The sequence below is a fragment of the Aquarana catesbeiana genome, linkage group LG06, assembly GCF_042186555.1.
Source record: "Aquarana catesbeiana isolate 2022-GZ linkage group LG06, ASM4218655v1, whole genome shotgun sequence".
Classification (NCBI taxonomy): Eukaryota; Metazoa; Chordata; class Amphibia; order Anura; family Ranidae; genus Aquarana; species Aquarana catesbeiana.
Genome location: NC_133329.1, coordinates 355,206,003 through 355,212,002, shown reverse-complemented (window position 1 = coordinate 355,212,002; position 6,000 = coordinate 355,206,003). Strand labels below are relative to the sequence as shown.

Genomic DNA, 6,000 nt, shown 5'->3' with positions numbered 1-6,000 from the left:
TAAGAAATGTAGCAGTATAAATTTTGGTCAACATTTATGAAGAAAAATTAGTAATTTGCAAAATTTTGGAAAAACGCATTATTTTCAACCTTTTCAGTCTTTTTTCATTTGTAGCGCACAAAAAATAAAATAAAAAATCCAGTGGGGGTTAAATATCACCAAAAGAAAGCTCTATTTATGTGTAAAAACTGATAGAAATGTCATATGGATACAGTGTTGCATGACTCTGGTATTGAGGTGGTTAAAAAATAAACCTGAAGATACAATTTAAAGTTGGCATTTTAGTCTTCAGTCTGGCCCCTTTTGCAACATTAAAAATAAGCGCCTACACTATTTAAAATCCAATAATACACTGTCTCACCCTGCTCTGCACATGCTCAGTGGCTCTTTATTTTTAGGCACTGCTGAGTTTGTAGAGGCCGATCTTCTGACAGCTTTAAAGTTGAATTAAACCCTCCTATCCTTTACAGCCAAGCAAGCTACTTCTGTTTGATCTGCAACTGCACATGTGATCAGTTATGACACCAGATATTTAATGGTTTGACAGTTTGGTTGAGGACACAAGCAAATGTGACAGTTAGAAATCCCGGCATTCCAGGAATGTCATAGCTCCCAACTGTCCCTGATTTCGAGGGACTGTCTCTGATTTGGAGCAATGTCCCTTTTTCCCTCTTTCCCCCTCATTTGTCCCTCATTTTGGTTGGATCTTTATAGCTGTATATAAAATGCACTTTTTATCTTTCAACCAAATTCTAAATTGCTACATTTGTACATTTTAAAAGCCAATATAAAGGAATAATAGTGGTAAAAAAATCCCTTGTGGATTTAACCTTTTTCTTGGGTTAATTCTCCTTTAAGGGGGTGTGGCAGGGGCGTGTCCCATGCCTACATACTTTTGCTGGTAGGTGTCCCTCATTCTTATCTCAAAATGTTGGGAGGTATGGAATGTAACTGTTGTTTGAAAGTGTAAAATTGATGGGTTTAGTTCCACTTTATGATTTACTGGTGTTCATGGGCTCTGGGCTTCAGCAAAATGGCAGCCTCCAGCAAGAAGAAACAGGAACAATGCTGGAGGCAATATACGGCACACACTAATTTTGGTAGCATAATTATTAATGTGGAATGTATGTTCCTCGCTGAAGAACATTATTTTTGTATCAATTTCTGATGGGTAAAGTTCCGCTTTAACTACAGTCAAACTTTTTTTTATAGTTCCAAAGAGAAAAGGATAAAAGCATTGAATTCCCATGTAAAACTATATGAATAGATTCCAGGTGCAGTAAACTCTCCAAAACAGCTAAGAGAAGCAACAATTTACAATAAAACCCCCCCATACAAAAACTGAATTATCGATTTGGACTCTCAATAACGATGCCTAACAAAGGCCTATTCACCTCTCTGGGATTTTGGCAGAATCATCGTGATGCAGGCACCAAAACTCCTCCAACATGGCTCCTGTACTGGGGACAGCGACTAAGCATATGTCTTTCACTCTAGTGCCCAGAGAAGACACGTTTAACCTCACGTACGATGCTACGTAGAACGCTCTCTTCTTGGCGCTTCTTCCTATTGGTCACCAGAAGCGAAGTTGTGGTAACGTCACGCTGCACCCGGAAGTAGTTTGTGCACATTGCTTTGAATGAAATCCGGCTGATTCACTGCGGCGGCCGGCAGGAGAGTTTGTTGTGGTCGGAAAGGTATCGCTCAGCGCTGTAGTGTAAGGTGAGTCCAGAGCGGCAGGCAGCGCTTCATACACGAGGCCGCCTGACTGCAGAGTGTGCAGGGGGGAGGAGAGGCCGAGGAGGGACTAGGCCGCTGGTGAAGCCTGGGATTCGAGTAGGTGTATGGAGGCATGGCAACGCTGCTGTGTTGGTGAAGTGGATGTGAGGACAAGGCTAGATCACTATAATGGTGGAAAGCAGGACTGAGGCCTTCTTCTCTTCTAGGAATGCAGACTCATCCTTCCAAGAGAACCTTACAGAGCATTTCTCCTGAGACAAAGACTGGAGCCGCTCTGCATGTCAACCAATCAGCTTCTCCTTTTCCCTTTTCAAAGCTATAAATGGTAATAAACCGAAAAGAAAACATTTTATTATATTGCAGTTCACCAATTCATAGATGTGATGGCTTCATTCATTTCTTTTTAATGTCTTAGTGCTGAGCGCTCGCAAATATGTCATCTCTTGGTGGCCGAGCGGCTACTAATTTGTGTGCAATAATGCCAACAGTGCTGTGCCGAGAGCGCCCGCTTCTGGAACAGCGACCGGCTGCTCGCGGAAAGTTCCTGATCGCCGTTTGCGATCGGGACTTTTGCGATCAAGTCACCGCTAATCACCGCGGTCAGTGGCCATAAGCCCTGCCCCCCTCTCCCGGCATAGCAAACCCCTTTAAAGGGCCAGCGGAAGCCGGTGTCAAGGTTTCTTCTAGAGCTGCACGATTAATCGTCAAGAATCGTTATCACCATTTTTTTCCCCCTGTTGCGATCTTGACAAAAGTGTTTCACGATTCTTAATATGCAAAGAATGCTCTCTGCTCTTCTGAAGCCACAGCCGTTTAGACCCCTTTCACACTGGGGCGTTTTTCAGGCGTTTTAGCGTTAAAAAAGCTCCTGAAAGAAGCCTCATCTGCAATCCCAATGTGAAAGCCCGAGCCCTTTCACACTGCCAACACCCGAAAAACGCTGGTAAAACGCCGCTTAAGACCCTTTTCACACTGGGGCGTTTTTCGGGCGCTGGCAGTGTGAAAGGGCTCGGGCCATCAGCGCACCCAGCCCGGTGGCAAAAACACGAAAGCGCTGCAAAGAAGCTGCTTGCAGGACTTTTTTTGACGCCCTGCCAGCGCAGCGCTCCAGTGTGAAAGCACTCGGGCTTTCACATTGGGATTGCAGATGAGGCTTCTTTCAGGCGCTTTACAGGCGATTTTTTTTTTTTTTAACGCTAAAGCGCCTGAAAAACCCCCGAGTGTGAAAAGGGTCTAAAAGAAAGGAAGAAAAAAACGGGCAGTCTGCCAAGAATCACAACATTTAGCAGTGAAACTGAAGGCCCCTTGCACACAGGGGCGGCGTCGGCGGTAAAGCGCTGCTATTTTTAGCGGCGCTTTACCATCGTATTTGCGGAGGTATTCAGCCGCTAGCGAGGCGTTTTAACCCCCTGCTAGCAGCCGAAAAAGGCTTAAAACCACCCGCAAAGCACTGCTGCAGCAGCGCTTTGCCAGCGGTATAGCTGCGCTGCCCTATTGATTATGCTGGGCAGGAGCGGTATACACACCGCTCATTCACCGCTTCAAAGTTGCTGCTAGCAGGACTTTTTTTTACTGTCCTGCCAGCGCACCGCTCCAGTGTGAAAGCCTTCGGGGCTTTCACATTGGAGACACAGCAGCGACTCTTTCAGAGCGCTTTGCAGGCGCTATTTTCAGTGTAAAAGGGGTCTTAGTATAAACATTGTAACAATTTGTCAGTGGAATACACTTTGGTGTGTAAATGAGGAAAGTTTTACCACTTAAACACTAAACCTTTTTCTAAAATTTGTTGGTTTCAAGTTAAAATCATATTTTTTTTTTTTTTGCTAGAAAATTACTTATAACCCCCAAACATTACATATATATTTTTAGTAGAGACCCTAGAGAATAAAACGGTGGTTGTTGCAATATTTTATGTCACACTGTATTTGCGCAGCGGTCTTTCAAATGCAATTTTTTGGGAAAAAAATACTTTAGTGAATTTAAAAAAAAAACAAAAAACTAACCAGTAAAGTTAGCCCAATTTTTTTTGTATAGTGTGAAAGATTTTGCGTCGCGAGAATTGTGAGAGAATCGTGTTCTTTTTATTCTAAGCAAAAAAATCGTGATTCTCATTTTGGCCAGAATCGTGCAGCTCTAGTTTCTTCTATTTTCAACTGATGATCCAGCCAATAAGTCTGTTTTCCAAGAGAAAATAACGTTAAAGGGATGAGAAAAAAGAAAAACAATTTACCACTGGCAGGGGTGCTGACAATGATCAGCTTTTATTTATGTAAAACCTTTATCCCAAAAGGGGGAACAAAAAAACTGTTATTGATTATAAAGTGTGAGCTGGAGTTTGACTTCAATTTGTTAGTGTATTTAAATCTGCAAGTACATCTAAGGCTCCTTTCACACTGAGGCTCTTTGCAGGCGCTAAAGTGCTAAAAATAGCACCTGCAAAGCGCCCCAAAAGAGCTGCTCAATGCACTCCAATGTGAAAGCCCCGAGGGCTTTCACACTGGAGCCGTGCGCTTGCAGGGCGGTCTAAAAAGTCCTGCAAGCCGCGTCTTTGGAGCGCTGTAGGAGCGGTGTATTTACCGCTCCTAGAGCTCCCCTTCACATTGAAAACAATGGGGCAGCGCTGCAAACCCGCCCGCAAAGCGCCGCAGTAGCAACGTTTTGCGGGCGGTTTTAACCCTTTTTCGGCCGCTAGCGGGGGGTTAAAACCGCCCTGCTAGCGCCGCTAAAACGACGGTAAAGCAGCGCTATATTTAGCGCCGCTGTACCACCAGCACCCGCACGCCTCAGTGTGAAAGTAGCCTAACACTCCCCTTCCCCCAGACTGGCAATGCTGCTGTCAAAAGGTGCCTCCTGTGCTCCTTCATCCAGAGAGGAGGCACTTTAATACTGGCCAGATCACCAGGTGAAAAAGGCTAAAATAAAACTAAAGCAGCCACCATGATTGGTAAGCTGCAATATATTACTTTTTTGGTTTTTAAATAAGGAAAGTTTTACATATTTACACTGGTCCAGCTTGTCAGAGTAAAGAGTACCTACACTATGGGGTTTATTTACTAAAGGCAAATCCACTGTACACTACAAGTGCACTTGGCAATCGCTGTAGATGTGAGGAGAAGCTCTGCTGATTTCTGTCATCCAATCATGTACAAGCAAAAATGCTGTTTTCTATTTTCCTTGCATGTCCCCCTCAGATCTACAGCGACTGCACTTGTAGTGTACAGTGGATTTGCCTTTAGTAAATAAACCCCTATATTACCAAAAGTATTGGGACACCTGCCTTTACACGCACATGAACTTTATTGGCATCCCAGTCTTAGTCTGTAGGGTTCAATATTGAGTTGGCCCACCCTTTGCAGCTATAACAGCTTCAACTCTTCTGGGAAGGCTGTCCACAAGGTTTAGGAGTGTGTCTATGGGAATGTTTGACCATTCTTCCAGATTTGTGAGGTCAGGCACTGATGTTGGATGAGAAGGCCTGGCTCGCAGTCTCCGCTCTAAATCATCCCAAAGGTGTTCTGTCAGGTTGAGGTCAGGACTCTGTACAGGCCAGTCAAGTTCCTCCACCCCAAACTAACTCATCCATGTCTTTATGGACCTTGCTTTGTGCACTGGTGCGCAGTCATGTTGGAACAGGAAGGGGCCATCCCCAAACTGTTCCCACAAATTTGGGAGCATGAAATTGTCCAAAATGTCTTGGTATGCTGACACCTTAAGAGTTCCCTTCACTGGAACTAATGGGCCAAGCCCAACCCCTGAAAGACAACCCAACACCATAATCCCCCCTCCACCAAATGATTTGGACCAGTGCACAAAGCAAGGTCCATAAAGACATGGATGAGCGAGTTTGGGGTGGAGGAACTTCACTGGCCTGCACAGAGTCCTGACCTCAACCCTATAGAACACCTTTGGGATGAATTAGAGCGGAGACTGTGAGCCAGGTCTTCTTGTCCACATCCGTGCCTGACCTCAAAAATGCCTTAACCTTGTGGACAGCCTTTCCAGAAGAGTTGAAGCTGTTATAGCTGCAAAAGGTGGGCCAACTCAATATTGAACCCTACAGACTAAGACTGGGATGCCATTAAAGTTCATGTATATGTAAAGGCAGGTGTCCCAATACTTTTTGGTGATATAGTGTATGTGCATACCATACCCATGAGGGTGGCCTGTGGAATCTGGAAATCACTTTAGTAGACACAGCTACTCCAGGGATCTTTCCTTGCTTCTGGATCCAGTGCCGGGTGTCTACCCTGCTGCATTGTG

At 44.6% G+C, this 6,000-nt stretch overlaps 1 protein-coding gene across 2 annotated transcripts in view; it reads left to right on the top strand.

Moving 5' to 3' along the window:
• Window positions 1-1,567: 1,567 nt before the first annotated feature.
• The window catches only part of PSMD14 (proteasome 26S subunit, non-ATPase 14), a 140,246-nt gene continuing 135,813 nt past the window's right edge, over window positions 1,568-6,000 (top strand). Inside the window, exon 1 of one of the 2 annotated variants that reach the window (XM_073634053.1) lies at window positions 1,568-1,722. The gene's annotated coding sequence lies outside the window, so the exon portion shown is untranslated. The remainder of the gene's footprint in view (window positions 1,723-6,000) is intronic. The other variant, XM_073634051.1, reaches the window with a different exon arrangement.